Raw genomic sequence first — 17802 nt, forward strand, 5'->3', positions numbered from 1 at the left:
CTAAGTAGAAACACCCAAGTGCCCTCAGGCACGTTAATGAGCACTAGCAACATGGAATTTCTTTCCAAATGTCAAAAATGCAAAACAAGCCCACTTATTTGTACAACTGGATCACTGGGTGTAGGAACAAAAACAAAAAGAAAAGAAACCTTGAATTCCATTCCTGTCATTGTGTTTACAAAGCTAAGCCCAGAAACATGAAAATGACAGTCCTCAAAGTCAATGGAATACAAGATTCTCCTGTGTGTGTGTGTGTGTGTGTGTGCGTGTGTGCGCGCGTTTGCGTGTGTGTGTGTGTGTGTGTGTGTGTGTGTGTGTGTGAGAGAGAGAGAGAGAGAGAGAGAAGGGGGAAAGGGGCTGGTAGAAAGAACCTAGGCTTTCCAGCTAGGCAGAGTTGTGTGAATTCTAGCTCTGCCACTTACCAACTTGCCCAGCTTCTCTAAGGCTCAGTTTCCCCATCTGTAAAATGGAGGCAGTAAATAGCACCTAACTCAGAGGTTTGCAGTGTTTTACTATTACATGTAATGAACCCAACAGGCAAAATATATGGTAGCTTATTATAATACTGTGTCCATTTAGAGAGTCAATGACAAATTTTAACAGAATGGCATCTTCTTTTTCAATGAAGAGGTGTGTGTGTGGGTGTGTGTGTGTGTGTGTGTGTGTGTAAAGAGAGAGGGATGAGAAGGTCTTGATTTTTAGTGAAAGTCACATCTTTTAACCTTCATGATTTAATTCTATGTCTCTCTTCTCTTATGCCTGAGGGGTCCTGTTGTCAGTCCTCCCTTACAGAAGGCTCCAGAATATAAATGAAACTGTCTAGCCTAACGGCATCTCAGGTATCTTTGGAACCAGTAGAATTAATGGTGTTGTATCTAGTTACCCTAGTGGCAATTCTAAGAGGACTATTGTTAGTATAGGAAACAATTAAGGGCAGTCCCCACTTAAACTTATTTTTCAGTCCACAGTTCTCCAAGTTTATGGCATTATGATGTAGTCAAGATTTAAAGAGTAATACCTACATAAAGCTTCCCAACCATGACATTTTCAGCAGTGGGACCTTGTATGAGAGGAGAAACTGCTCATGTAAAATGTTTTCAGGACTTCTAAGAGATTTCAGTTATCTTTTGCTGCATAATAAACCACCCCAAAACTTAATGGCTTAACACAACAACAATCATTTATTTTGCAATTTGGGCAGGGCTCAAAAGGGACAGCTCACTTCTGCTCCACATGACGTCATCTGGGTTTGTTCGGGGCTTGCAGGTCGACGTCTCAGGTGGCTCACCCACGCAGCTAACAAATGGTGCTGGCTGTCAGCTAGGTGCTTAGCCAAGAGCCTCGATTCTTCTCCACATGGTTGCTCGGACCTCCTCACAGGACAATGGCTGGGTTCTAAATGGGAGAAGGCTGAAACTGCTAGGCTTCTCAAGGACTTGGCTGAAAAATCTCCAGATGCCTTGGCTCAAATGTTCCCAAAAAGTACTTCCTGCTTAATATTCTATTAATCAAATCAGTCGCAGGCTCAGCTGTTCTAGAGAGGTGTCATAAGCTCTGCCTCTTAATAGGAGGACTGGTGAGCCCACACAAGGAAGACAGAATTATTTGAGGTCATCTTCAGGGACGAGCTAGCCCAGGCTCTCACCAGCCAAAAAATAACCCCAACCAGCAAGTGAATGCCCAGGATCTCCCAATTAGTGATTAGCTTACTCTCAGGAAATTGGGGTTCTGCAAGAGGCTCATGAAATGGCAAAATGGGCACAGAAAGGGGTAATCATTCAAGGAAAAAACCATAATATCACATATCAAAACCATAAGAAACCTTTTTTAAAGTACCTTCAATGCTCAAACTAAACCTTGTGTTTCTCTCTCCCATTAATATGAAAAGAGGACCATGCTTGGCCTCAAAGACCTGGACTGAGTCTAGTTTATTTGGCAATTTAATGTTCTTGCACAGGGCACCTGGGTGGCTCAGTTGGTTAAGTGTCTGACTCTTGATGTCAGCTCAGGTCATGATCTTGCAGTTTGTGGGATTGAACCCTACATCGGGCTCTGTGCTGACAGCATGGAGCCTGCTTGCGATTCTCTCTCTCTGTCTCTCTCTCTCTCTGCCCCTCCCTGCTTGTGCTCTCTCAAAAATAAATTAACTTAAAAAAATTTTATGCTGATTCACTTTTAAATTGATCTAAAAATATAAATGATGTCTATTGAGAGAGATGTATGGCATAGCTATTAAAAGGCCTGACTCTGGTGCCACACTATCCTGCCTCAACAATTTACTGGCAGAGTGATGTTAGAAAGTTGCATTAACATCTCTGTGCCTCATTTTCTCACTGAAATGGAGATAATAGAGCCCACCTCCTAGGTCTGTCTTGAGGACTGAATGAATTATTATATGTAAACACTCAATGGCAATGAATAAGTGTGAACTCTTGTTTTGTTACTACTCCATACTGGGCACAGTGATAAGAATTTTACAAACATGACTTATTTATTTATAGCACTCTATAAGCATCAGCTACTGTATGTCAGATACTATCCTAGGCTCTTCAGATTCATAAGGAATGAATCAGATAATGATTCCTGTTCTGTGGAGCTTACATTCTATTGGAAGATGTGGGAGACAGATAATAAACAGTAGGCAAAATAAGTAAGTAAGCTTTGAAGTTTGGTAGAAGATGTAAGTGTATGGATAAAAGAAAAAATAGAGCAGGGTGGGGGGACCAGGAATGTTGGTTGGGGAAGGAGGAGCAGGGATAGGTTGCAGTTTAAATAGGGTAGTCATGGGGCGCCTGGGTGGCTCAGTCAGTTGACCATCTGACTTTGGCTCAGGTCATGATCTCACAGTTCGTGGGTTCAAGCCCTACATCAGGCTCTGTGCTGACAGCTTGGAGTCTGAAACCTTCTTCAGACTCTGTGTGTCCCTCTCTCTCTGCCCCTTCCCTGCTTATGCTGTCTCCCAAAAATACATAAATAAAAAGAAAAAAATAGAAAAAAAATTATAAATAGGGTAGTCATGGTAGACCTGGTTAAGAGAGAAAATTTGAGCAAAGACCTAAAGGGAGAGAAGTCAACTAAGTAGGTACCTGAAGGACGATCATTATAGGCAGAAGGAACAGAGAGTGAAGGGGGTTTGGAGGAACCCCCAAATCACCTTCCCTCAGCTCCTGAACTGTGAGATCATGACCTGAGCCAAGATCAAGATCAACATTCAATCGACTGACCACCCAGGTGCCCATGGATGTCATAGTTACAGAATTTCTATTGCAGAAACTTCTATTGGACTGACAAAACAGAAACATGCTTCACGCCCATTAGGCTCATCGCAAGTTCTCTAACCATGGCAGAACGCTGTGTGTATTTTATTCCAAAGCCTATTCTTTTTTTTTTTCAAAGCCTATTCTTATTACACTATATTTCATGCCCATTTATGATGATTCTTTTTTATTCAACTCATGTACACTGAACATTTACTGTTGTTAAACTGTATGCTGGATATTCAAACAAGCTGAACTATTATTTTGCTAAGAAATTTTAATGATTAGAGCAAAAAGTGTTTGAAATATAGACATACTGGATTGTCCCTTCTTTTGTGGATTTGTGGGGTGGGCACCAAAAATTTGGGCAATTTACTTACTTCTCTGAGCCTCATAGCAGTGTTGGAAGACTACATGAGATGATGTGTGAAAAACAGTAAATAATAAATAGTAACCATTATTGTTCACATGACCATCATCATCCCAGCTGGCAGGGAACACAGTGGAGAGGGAACTCAGCCCTATCCATAATGGGATAGTTGTAACCGTTACAGGCCTGCCTTGTTTAGATTTCTCTTCTTTATAGCATTTAGTCCCATGCCTTAGTTCTTTCTGCCTTGGGCTGCTCATTACAGCTCTTTAATATCTAAGGAATCTGCACTCTTGTCCCCTTTGGACACCCAGCCCCAGGTCCTTCACCTTCACACCCTCCTTTTGCTCTTTCTCTGCCCTTTTCACCATCCTCTGGTGATGATCACCTTCACCATTTTCTTCTTTCATAACATCTTTATAAAAAGTAGAACCTGGAATCTTCCAAAATATTTCATATACTGCCTAAATATGGATATTCAATGTCTACAAAGATACATGGCCATGAGGAGGGAGTCATTAAAATTTTCAAAATTATTTTAAAAATTCATTAAAAATGAATGAAATTCAATGAAATGAATGGATAATGAAGATGTGGTATATATATATATACACAATAGAATATTACTCAGTGATCATAAAGAATGAAATCTTGCCATTTGCAACAATGTGGCTGGAACTACAATGTATTATGCTAAGCAAAATAAGTCAGAGAAAGACGAATATATTATTTCACTCATATGTGGAATTTAAGAAACAAAACAGACGAACATAGGGAAAAGGAGGAAAAATAAGAGAAAAACAAAGAGGGAGACATCATAAGAGACTCTTAAATACAGAGAACAAACTGAGGGTTGCTGGAGGGGTTGTGGGTGGGAGGATGGGCTAAATGGGCGATGGCCATTAAGGAAGGCACTTGTTGGGATGAACACTGGGTGTTATATGTAAGTGATGAATCACTAAATTCTGTTCCTGAAATCATTATAACACTATATGTTAACTAACTTGGATTTAAATTAAAAGCAAAAACACATATGAAGATTTTACTTCTGCAACTAAATTTTGATACGTAAATGTAAGACTAAGTTCATGTGTACCACACACACACATTTTTAACCTAAATGGTATTATAATCTACATATTATTCATATTTTTTATTAATGTTATATCTGGAAGCATGTCCAGTGCCGAGAACAATGATATGATGATCTCCATTAATCTGAACACAATACTACATTTCTATTATAGGAGCTAAGCCCATTTCACTTGTTTTGCAGGGAGTAAGATTTTTTTAACATTAGGATAGTGTAGAGTCTGGTGTACAGTCATCTAAAATCTCAGAATTTTTTTTATAACAATTGCAACTAAGCCAAGTTCCTCTTGTTCTATACTTCTGCAAATGAATTTTTTAAGCTTAAATGTGGAAGTTGGCATTCATTTCCATTAAAGTGCATTTTGTTGTTTTGACCTAGACTCAAGGTCTTTTGAAATCTTGATTCTTTTATCCAGACAGTGCTTCTCTCCTAGTTGTAAATGTAATCAATATGATTTTACTTCCAAGTCACTGAAGCATCCAAGGCCAAGAACAGAGTCCTGTGTATGATGAAAGCAGTGTGACCTCGCTCCACATACATGGATCTGCTTCCCCTTCCACCAATGTCTGTAGGAGCCTTGATCTGGGACTACATGTTCTACTGGATCCTGACCCTTTGCTTTCCCCCTTCCTTCATTTTAGGTTTAGACTTCAACCAACAGACAGTCACACATGGTAAAAGAGAATGTATCAATGGACTTTACTACTCCCTAACAGCTTTGGTGACAAAATTCAACACAGGACAAGTTTGAAACAATAGAGATAAAATAGGGTTTGGGGGTCCACTGAAGAATACTGAAAATTAGATATAGATCAGAAACTCATTCGATGAACCCATGACTTATTAATCATATCCTTGGTCTGAAGGACATGAAAGAGACGTGATACCTACTCTCTTTATAAAGAATCAGCAAACAAGGAAGAAAAGGAGGAGTCTCTTTTGTACATGTCACTTGCTTCAAACCTCTAGTTTGTGGTTGTGTGGAGTCATTAACAGGATTCCCAAATGTCAGGCTCTCTCCTTGCAGGCATATGGCAGGGTTGAAGCTTCCCACATTTCACAGCCCTCCCCACAGAAAGCCACTGTTAACTATTTAACAGATACCTTTCCAGACCTTTCTTCTACATTTCCACATATGAATAAATACAAGCAAAAAATATCACAAGAGGGGCACCTGGTGACTCAGTCAGTTGAACATCCAACTCTTGATTTTGGCTCAGGTCACGAACTCATGGTTCGTGGGTTCGAGCCCCGCATGGGGCTTTGCGCTGGCAGTACAGAGCCTGCTTGGGATTCTTTCTCTCCTGTCTCTCTCTGCCTTTCCCCTGCTGGCTCTCTCTCTCTCTCTCTCTCTTTCTCTCTCTCTCTCCCTCAAAATAAACAAACAAATAATAACTTTTAAAAATTATCACAAGAAAACATTTAGAAATATTAACCAAATTCCTTCCTTGTCATAACTCTCCAATTCAAACACTTTGGCTTTTTTTGTGCTCATTGCCATGGTGACAGAAGGAAGACAAAAAACAAGTATACGGGTTATAAGGGTCTTCCCCTGGCTTTGCTTTTCAAAGGTTTAGAACCCTTGGAATGAGGATGAATCCCAGTATATGCAAAGCCTTTAGAAAAACATAATAAGTAAAGTAGAAGATTTGAGGACACAGGAATGGCCCACGTGTCACTCTCCCACCTTGGAGGTCATTCCCTGGTAAGTGGGGAATAGGGAGACTGAAAGAAAATGGTAAGACTATAGATTTTGGAGGGTCCTGAAATGAAGGGCTCGGTGACCTGTCTCTGAGGCAGCATCCTGAGCAGCTGCCTGTAGACAGTTTCTCAGGTACTCCAGTGCCCTGACAGACAGCAAATGCAACAAAACAAGTCCTGGGCCTGAAGAATGATATCGTGCCCATGGGCAGGGTGGAGCAGACAACAGAACCTCTGGGGCTGACAGGACAGGTACACTCATGTGAACTGGATGAACAAGCATCAGACAGGGAGATGAATAGCTCACTAGATGACTGCATTGACAGATGGGCTGACTGCTGTCCCTTTGGCTATATCCTTGGAAGTCAGATGCAGACCTGCAGAAAAGGAACAAGACACTTCAGATTCACTGAGAGTGTAGCTACAAAGTCAATGTGGTGGGGATTCAAAACAGAAATTAGACTGAAGTATAGACGAATAAGAGAAGTTCTATGTCTTCTACACCTGAGTTACGGACTTACTATCCACCACATGGACATACAGTATTGTTTACATAAATGGCATCATAATCTACATATTGTTCCTATTTTTCATTAATAATATATCTGAAAATTTTTCTGATGCATAGCATTCCATAAAAGTGTAGATTATGATTTATTATTATTACTTAATCATATCCTTACTGTAAGATATGTAGGTCATTTCCAATTTTTGCTCCTTCAATAAAGATTTCAGTGGATATCATTTGTATATAACTTTATGCATATATGTATTCTAGAGGATAGATTCCTTGAAATGAAATAATAGGATCAAAGGAATGTGAATTTTTAATTTTAATATGTACTGGCAATTTACCCTGCAAAATGATTCTATCAATTTGTGTGTCATGTGACAGCATATGAGTTTGCTTTTACATCATAACCTCACAATCCTAAATATTATTAATATTTTTAATTTTGAGAGTTTGATAGCTAAAAATGGTTTACATTGTTCTCTTTGTTTTTAAGTTTCTACTTGAGGGCTTTATTTTTTTATATGAAATTTATTGTCAAATTGGTTTCCATACAACACCCAGTGCTCATCCCAACAGGTGACCTCCTCAATGCCCATCACCCACTTTCCCCTCCCTTCCACCCCGTCAACCCTCAGTTTATTCTCAGTTTTTAAGAGTCTCTTAAGGTTTCACTCCCTCCCTAACTTTTTTTTTCCTTCCCCTCCCCCACAGTCTTCTGTTAAGTTTCTCAGGATCCACATAAGAGTGAAAACATATGGTATCTGTCTTTCTCTGTATGACTTATTTCACTTAGCATAATACCCTCCAGTTCCATCCACGTTGCTACAAAAGGCCATATTTCATTCTTTTTCATTGCCAAGTAGTATTCCATTGTATATATAAACCACAACTTCTGTATCCATTCTGGACAGCAACATGCAGAAGAATGAAACTAGACCACTTTCTTACACCATTCACAAAAATAAACTCAAAATGGATAAGGACCTGAACGTGAGACGGGAAACCATCAAAACCCTAGAGGAGAAAGCAGGAAAAAACCTCTCTGACCTCAGCCGCAGCAATTTCTTACTCGACACATCTCCAAAGGCAAGGGGATTAAAAGCAAAAATGAACTATTGGGACCTCATGAAGATAAAAAGCTTCTGCACTGCAAAGGAAACAATCAACAAAAGTAAAAGGCAACTGATGGAATGGGAAAAGATATTTGCAAATGACATGTCAGACAAAGGTCTAGTATCCAAAATCTATAAAGAACCCACCAAACTCCACACCCGAAAAACAAATAATCCAGTGAAGAAATGGGCAGAAAACATGAATAAGCACTTCTCTAAAGAAGACATCCAGATGGCCAACAGGCACATGAAAAGATGCTTTACTTGAGAGGTTTAAATGACTTTCGTGTTTATTTACCATTTATGTTTCTTTTGTGTATTATCTGTTCATATCTTTCACTCACTGTTCTATTGGCTTTCTCTCTTACTGATTTGTAGGAGCTCTTTATGGATATCATTATGGATATCAATATAAATACTGTGAGATTTTCCTCCACATTAGTCACTTTTCTTTTAATTCTTTAGAGTATTTTCCTGTAATTGAAATTTAACTCTTTATTGTAGTCAGGGCTCTTGATCTTTTATTTTATAAATGTCTTAATTATGAATGGCTTTACACTTCAGTATTATAAAACTAAATCTTTTATATTTTCTTTTAATACCATTATAGATTTAAATGGTTAAGTCAACTTAAAGCACACTTTTCAAAATTTCCAATGGACGCTGTTTACCAAGTTTTTTCCTCATATCAGGCCCTGTGGCAGGCTGGCCCCCACCCTGCTTGAGTACTTGCTCAGAATGTGCAGTGTGATAAGGCAAAAGCAGAAGTAGTACAAAGTGGTACAGGAATATTCATAGGAGGACTTTAGAGAAGCCTGCATGGATAAGGTGATGTGAACTGGACCATGAAAGATAAAGAAAGGTTTGACAAACAGAGAAGAGAAGAAACCTTTCAGGAAAATGGAATAGCATATACAAAGACACAGAAGCCCCACAGAGCAAGGCATGTTTGAAGAATGATGTGGCCACATCTTAGTTTGAAATAACTTAGGTATCAGGCTCATGGGAATGTGGCAAAAGATGCAGTGGGAAAGTTAGACCAGATTACAAAGGGTCTCAAAAACTGTGCACGACTTCACGAAGTTCTGAGTCATCATCAAGCCTGGGATTCAATTAATAAGCACAGATAATCTGAGAGTGGGGAAATGGGTGAGGATATAAAGGAAATAGGATTGGCCAAGAGTTGGTAAGTGTTGAAGATGGATGGTGGTTACATGGAATGCATTGAACTGTTCTCTGTCTCTACCAATACCAATGTTTGGAAATTTTCATATTACAAATTTGAAACAAAAAAATTATCATCTTATACAAGGTCATTCTTTGGTGCAAAATAATACTGGAAGGGTTTTGTTGTTATTGTTAACAGCACTGTTGAGTTTTTTTTTTTTTTTTTTTAAGGCTATAGGGGCATCTGGCTGGCTCAGTCGGTCAAGCGTCCGACTGCAGATCAGGTCATGATCTTGCAGTCCATGAGTTCCAGCCCCGCATGGGGCTCTGTGCTAACAGCTCAGAGCCTGGAGCCTGCTTCAGATTCTGTGTCTGCCTCTCTCTCTGCCCCTCTCACACTCTGTCTCTCTCTCTCAAAAATAAACATTAAAAAAAATTTTTTAAGGCTATAGGTTAGTAAACTGTGATCGCATTTATGGTAAGTAGGGAGATACAGGAAATTGGGTATGAAGATATTAGCAGAGTTCACCCTCTAGGTGAAAGAATTAAGGGCATAATTTTATATTTTTCTGTACTGTGTGAATGTTATATAGCAATTTGTATTGTTCATGAATTGGAAGAACAGATTTTCACTTGGCAAAAGTGTTAAAAATCCAATCATAGAATAGATATGTCCACATGTGAAGGTACTAAAAACAGTATTTAGGAAAATAATATGTTAATATATGGAAATACTTTCCCTATAATGTCAGTAAGAAAAAAGGATATAAATTCATAATAATTATTATTATAACTATATGTGAGGAAAATGTATACACAGATGAAAAGAAATTGGAATACCAAACTGTCAACAATGGCTATACTTGGGCAATGGGACTATTATTAATTTATACCCCACCCCATTTTTCTTTACTAAACACATATCATTTCTGTAATTTTTAAAATGTAAGAACAAAGACAAAAATGAAACTTCACATCACTCTTTGAACTGTCTTTTTGACTCCAGAAAAAAAATACAACAAAGGAATAAATGGTAGAGCATAAAAAAGAACATTTCAGGATAATTTTAAAATATGAAATTTTCTTCCTTTTTCTAGTTTTGGCCAACTGGCACATCCCATCTTCTTAGGACTTTGAGAAGAACAGACTTCTAACAGACAAAAGTAATCAGCCAAACTAGAGTTCTAATATATCTAAAAATTAGATAATGTTAATATATTGCAGTATAATCCTGAATAATACTCTCATTTTTCTCAGATATAACACTTAAATATAATAATTGAACTTTTTAAAGCTTTCCTTAAATGAAGATGTTCAATAATAGAAAACACACCTTCTTTTCAAGTATTCATGAAAAGAAAATGTTCATATAATTCATATAAAGAAAAAATGTTACATTTCAGAATTTGTGATACATCAGTATAATAATTGCACAACAATTTATAGCCTTAAATTCATGTAAAAATGATACAATTAATATAAATGAATTAAATTCTCAACTCAAAAGGCTAGAAAAAGCCAAGCTGACCCAAAAGAAAGTACAAAGAAAGAAATAAGATAAAAACAGAAATCAATGGAATATAATATAGTCATGTAATTATAACTCCTTAGGAAAAAAATCAATGGAAGAGACATACACAACTTTTGAAGCAGAGGAAATTTAAAATTTAAAATTCCTATTTAATGGAGAAACACAAGAGGCATTCCTTCTAAGGTCAGGAACAAGGTAAGGATGTCATTGTCTCCACTACTATTTAACTGCATTGAAAATATTTGCCAATTCAATCAGGCAAGAGAAGACAATTAGAATTAAGAAGTGGAGGGGTTCCTGGGTGGCTCAGTTGGTTAAGCGTCTGACTTTGGCTCAGGTCATGATCTCACAGTTCCTCAGTTCGAGCTCTGCATCTGACTCTCTGCTGTCAGTGCAGAGCCTACTTCTGATCCTCTGTCTCCTGCTCTCTCTGCCCCTCTCCTACTCTGTTTCTCTCTCTCTCAAAAATAACAAACATTAAAAAAAGAAGTAGAAAATGAGTAAAACTATACAGATATCATATGCATAAGGCCAAGAGAATCAATGTTTGTGGGCTCAAGCCCCACATTGGGATCTCTGCTGTCAGCATGGAGCCCACTTTGGATCCTCTGTCACCACTCTCTCCTTGCTCCTCCCCATGCAAGCTCTCTCTCAAAAATAAATATTTTTTAAAAATGCTTAAGAAAAAAGAAAATACTGTATGAATGAACTTGTAACTTAAATAAATATATATATTTCTTAACTCTGCCGAATGTCACCACAATAACCACGAGCATACCTGGTGCCAAGATCTTAGTGGTTTTGCAAAAGAGTGAAACGGGACAACTTTCTAACACCATACACAAAAACAAACTCAAAATGGATTAAAGACTTAAAACTCCTAGAGGAAAACACAGGCAGTAATTTCTTTTCATTGGACATAGAAACATTTTTCTAGATAGGTCTCCTGAGGCAAGGGAAACAAAAGCAAAATCAAATTATTTGGGACTACAGCAAAATAAAAATCTTCTGAACAGTAAAGTAAACCATCAACAAAACAAAAAGGCAACCTATTGAATGGGAGAAGATATTTTCAAATGATATATCTAATAAGGGGTTAATATCCAAAATATATAAAAAATTTATACAACTTAATACCAGAAGAACCCCAAAACCCCAATTAAAAAATAGGCAGAGGTCCTGAATAAACATTTTCCCCAAGGAAACATAGAAGTGGCCAATAGACACACGAAAAGGTGCTCAACATAACTTATCATTAGGGAAATGCAAATCAAAACCATAATGAGGTATTACCTCACACATGTCAGAATGGCTAAAATCAAAAACAGAAGAAATAACAAGTGTTGGAGAGGATGTGGAGAAAAGGAGCTCTCATGCACTATAAGTAAGCAAACTGGTGTAACCACTATGGAAACAGTTTGGAGGTTCCTCAAAAAAAAAAAAAAAAAAAAAAGGAATTGCCATATAATCCAGTAATTCCACTACTGGATATTTACGTAAAGAAAACAAACATTAATTTGAAAAGATATATGCACCCCTATGTTTATTGCAGCATTATTTACAATAGCAAGATATGGAAGCAACCCAAGTGCCCATGATAGGTGAATGATAAAGAAGAGTGGCACACACACACACACACACACACACACACACACACACACACAGGAATATTACTCAGCCATAAAAAAGAACGAGATCTTCCCATTTAACAAAGTGGATGGAACTAGAGGGTATAATGCTAATGAAATAAGTCAGATGGAGAAAGATACCATATGATTTCACTCATATGTGGAACTTAAGAACCAAAACAAATGAACAAAGAGAAAAAAAACAAGAACAAAAAAAACAGACTCTTAAATACAGAGAAAGACTGGTGGTTGCCAGGCAAAAGGTGGCTGGTGGCATGGGTGAGATAGATAAAGGGAATTAAGAGTACACTTAATTATGATGAGCACTGAGTAATGTATACAACCATTGAATCATTATATTGTACACCTAAACTAATATAACATTTTATGTTAATTACACTGCAATATAAAAATAACAAAAAGTAAAAAACAGAAAAAGTATATATACAGTAAAACCTTGATTTGCAAGGATAGTTCGTTCTGGAAACATGCTGGTTAATGCAAAGCACTTGCATATCAAAGTGAATTTCCCCATAAGAAATAATGGAAACTCAGATGATTTGTTCTACAACCCAAAAATATTCATATAAAAATGATTACAGGGGCACCTGGGTGTCTTAGTCAGTTGAGCTTAGTCAGACTTCAGCTCAGATCCTGATCTCACAGTTCGTGAGTTCGAGCCCCACATTGGGCTCTGTGCTGACAGCTCAGAGCCTGGAGCCTGCTTTGGATTCTGTGTCTCCCTCTCTCTCTGCCCCTCCCCCACTCATGTTCTGTCTGTCTCCAAAATAAACATCAAAAACATTTTTTAAATGATTATAATACTGTAATGTAATACAAAATAATAAATAAAATACAAAATATATGAAAAATAAACAAATCAACCTGCACTTACCTTTGAAAACCTTTGTGACTGGTTTGAGAGAGACGAGAGAGGAGGATTATTGTGTAGGATGACTTTCACTATCACTAACGGAATCACTGCTATCTATTGGCTCAATGGAATCTTTTTCTGCAAGGGGGCCATTATATATGCTCATACGGATGTTGACTACAGTACATTATTAATAAACTCTTGTCATATATTGTATTTAATGTAACTGGCAATAAGGCAGCAGACCTGACCTAGAATGAAGCAAAGCATTCCTAAGCTTACTCTTGTATGGAAAAGCAAAGGACTGTCCATAGATGCTTTGAAGTGACAAAAAATACACTAGTACCAGTTGTGGGCACCTTACAATATTCTGAAAAATCACTGATTTATGCCAAACACGGAGACCAAGCATCTGAGCATCACCCACAATCCTGCCATTGGCTCAGTTGTGATCATGTGATATTCAGTGTCATGTATTACTTGTATTGCAAGACATCACTCATTTATCAAGTTAAAGTTTATTAGAAATGTTTGTTTGTCGTGTGGAAAATTTGCAGAACCAGTTACTTACAATCCAGGGTTTTACTGTATTCTTAATTCTGTCTAATGTCACTACAATAACAACGAACACAGCTGGTACCAAGATCTTAGTGGTTTCTAAATATCATACCCCACTAAAAGAAACTAGAGCTCTGAGGAGAAATGGCTAATACCAGGTCTTAGAAGGGAAATGCAAGATATCTCTGAGATCTTATGCCAAAAATCAAGTAAGTGTTCAAACACGGATGGAGCTATATCAAAAAGAAATAACATCTTGAAAAGGATCCTACTTGCCAAGTTTGGGACAATTTGAACATGAAAGATAATAATTATTAGAGCTAAAAAAGAATTTCAGCAGTGTGTCAGGATACAAAATCAATATACAAAAATCAATTATATATCTATACACTAACAATGAACAATCTGAAAATATTAAGAAAACAATTTCATTTACAGTTGCATCAAAAGAACAAAATACTTAGGAATAAAAAATTTTAAAGTATGTAAGACTTATACAGTAAAAATCATAAAATATCACTGAAGGAAATTGAAGAATTAATAGAAAGACATCGCATGTTCATGGATTGGAAGACTATATTGTTAAAATGGCAATATTCCCCAAATGTATCTACAGACTAAACACAATCCCTATCAAAATCTCACCTGTCTTTTTTGCAGAAATTGGCAAGGACAAGCTGATTGTAAAATACATATGGAAATGCAAAGAACCCAGAAGAGCCAAACATTCTTGAAAGAGAACAAAGTTGGAGAACTCATGTTTTCTATTTCAAAATGTACAACAAAGCTACAGTAATCAAGACTGTGTGTATTGGCATAAGGACAGACACATAGATCAATGGGATAGAATTAAGAGTCCAGAAATAAAATCATATATCTATGGTCAGTGGATTTTCAACCAAGTTATGAAGACAACCCCATGGAGAAAAAATAGTAATTCCAGCAAGTGGTGTTTGGATATCTGCACATCATGAAAAAAATTGTTAGACCTCCTGCCTCAAACCATATGCAAAATTAATTCAAATTAGATCAAAGACCTAAATGTAAGAACTATGAAATTCTTATAAGACAGCATAGATGTAAAATCTTTGTGACTACGGATTGTTTCTTAAATATGACACCAAAAACACAAAAAAAGAAAAAGTATGTAAATTGGACTTCATCAAAATTAAAAGCTTTGGTGTTTCAAAGTACACTATCACAAAAGTGATAAACAACCCATACATATATGGGAGAAAATATTGCAAATGTTACATCTGAAAAGTCTAGTATGCAATATATATAAAGAACTCTTAAAACACAACAATAAGAAACAACCCAGTTTTTAAATGGACAAATAGTTTTTTAGTGTTTATTTATTTTAAGAGAGAGAGAGCATGTGAGAACCAGTAGGGGAGGGTGGGGGGTGGGGTGGAGAGAGAGAAAGAGAGAGAGAGAGAGAGAGAGAGAGAGAGAGAGAGAGAGAGAGAGAATCCCAAGCAGGCTCCACACCGTCAGTGCAGAGCCCAATGCAGGGCTTGATCCCATGACCATGAGATCATGACCTGAGCTGAAATCAAGAAGCAGTCCCTTAACCAACTGAGCCACCCAGGCACCCCTGGGCTAAATATTTAAATAGATATTTCTCCAAAAGAGATATACAAATGGCCAATAACAAAATATGAAAAGATGCTAGACATCACTAGGAAAATATAAATCAAAACCACAATGGGATAACACTTCACATCCACAAGGATGGCTATAATCAAAAAGACTCAATAACAAGTGTTGAGGGGCACCTGGGTGGCTCAGTCAGTTAAGTGTTCAACTCTTGATTTCAGCTTAGATCATGACCTCGTAGTCGTGGGATCAAGCCCCACATCGGGCTCTGTGCTGAGAGTGGAGTGTGCTTAAGATTCTCTCTCCTTCTCCCACTGCCTCTCCCCAGCTCATGTGCACTTGCTCTCTCTCTCTCTCTCTCTCTCTGTCTCTCTCTCTCAAAAAGCAAGTGAGAAGAATGTGCAAAAAAATGAAACATTCATTGCTGGTGGGAATGTAAAATAGTGCAACCACTTTAGAAAATAATTTGGCTGTTCCTCAAAAAGCTAAACATAGGTTTACCATGTGACCCCAGTAAGTTTACTCTTAAATAGTTACTCAAGAGCATTAAGAACATATGTGTACACAAAAACTTGTACACAAATGTCTATAGCATCATTCATGATAGCCAAAATGTGGGAAAACCCAAAGTGTCACCAGTTGATGAATTTAAAAAATGTGGTATATTCGCACAATAGAGTATTATTCAGCCATAAAAAGGGATGAATTATTGATCCATGCTACAACATGGATGAACCTTGAAAACATTACACTAAGTGAAAAAGCCAATCACAAAAGGCCACTAATATGACTCCATTTATATGAAATTGTCCAGAATTGGCAAATCCATGGATAGAAGTATATTAGGGGTTGCCAGAGGCTGGGGAGAGGAATTAAGAGAGCAATAAATAGGCAATACTTCTTTAAACTTAAGACATTTTCCCCAACTTAATATTTAGAAAAGTATCTATCTACAGAAAAGTTAAAAGAATACTATCCTTGGTACCCTTTACTCAGAGTCAGCAACTATAAACATTTTTTTTGCCACATTTGTTTGATAACTGAAAGTCAGCTTGGCTGTACATAAAATCCTTAGTACACTTTCTTTCCTTGACAATGTTGCCCCATTGTGGTTTTAATTTGTGTTTGAGTCACTTAGTCTCTTTGCCTGGGAGCCCAGATATGTTTTCCTAGGTATGGTAGAATATGTCTTAAAATTGACTCTTCTAAGTTCCCACAGTTCCACAGTGGACAATTTTAATATGTAGATTCGGGATTTCTTTCATTTATTTATCTTTTGATATGTTTTTATTAGACTATAGCTTTAAACATTGGTTTTGACTTATTGCTGTTTTTCTTTCTTAGAAAATTCAATTATAGGTGTGTTAGATCTTCTTTGTCTTCTATAGCTATTATTTTTTTTCTGAGTTTTTACTTTTTCTTAGCTTAATTCTCTTGGAAAATTTCATTTCATGTTCCGATGTATGCTTTATTGAATCTTTTCTTCTTCGTGCAGCTTGCAGTTTGGTCCTAATTTGGAAGACCATTGTCTTTTTCTTCACTCCCTTTTCTGTAGTCAGGCAATTCTTGTTTCACAAATTTTTTGTTCTGTGCCCACTTTTCTTCTGCATTTGTGAATTTCTGATTTGTGGTGTTTTTTTTCAAATGTTATTGATTGTCTAACTGTATTTGACTCATATTGGAGAGCTGTGATACAGTTTCTTCTTGCCTCAGGGTTGGGGCTTGAGTATTTGCATCAGCTGAAGAATTTTGATTCTAATTAATTTCCTTTTCAAAGTAACTTTGTGTGGATGTTGGCTGCCTTTTCCTCTTCATTTTTAAGACTTCTGGATTTTTCTGAATCAGGTGTATTTACAGATGGAGTTGAAGGATCTGAGTGACTTACTAGTTTCTTAGTTCAAGAGTGCCCTCTTCAGTTGGTACAGTGAAACTCAATTTCTTTAATGAAAAGCATCTCTTATTTGGGGTGTGCAGGGGTGTTAGGGAGAGTTTAGTATGTCAGATTTCATGAAGCTCTTATTTCTGTAGAACCCTGAATTTCCACCAACTTCTTTATTCTTCCCTCTTAATCACCAGATCTCTTAAGAGATAGCTACTCCTTTCAAGTTCCTTTGTTGTCTCCCAGAAGCTGTGCCCTCTCAATACTTTCCCCAAATAATTCCTACCTCTCCACTTCCACACAGGTCCATAGCTGGTGCTGATTTCAGATATGTATTTTCCTACTCAAATGAAAAGGGGGTTTGCAGTCTTCTATTTCCTGCTATGTGCAGTAGATATAATTGTGTTGTGTGGTGAGTTAACTGCGATTTTATTTGCCGTCCTTGGTCTATGTGGTTTTTGGAAGATGTGCAGAAAGATTAAGGTTTAGACATCTGCCATCTATGTTCAAAGAGTCCTA

Source organism: Panthera pardus, unplaced genomic scaffold (assembly GCF_024362965.1).
Source record: "Panthera pardus isolate Hobbes unplaced genomic scaffold, ASM2436296v1 HiC_scaffold_11, whole genome shotgun sequence".
NCBI lineage: Eukaryota > Metazoa > Chordata > Mammalia > Carnivora > Felidae > Panthera > Panthera pardus.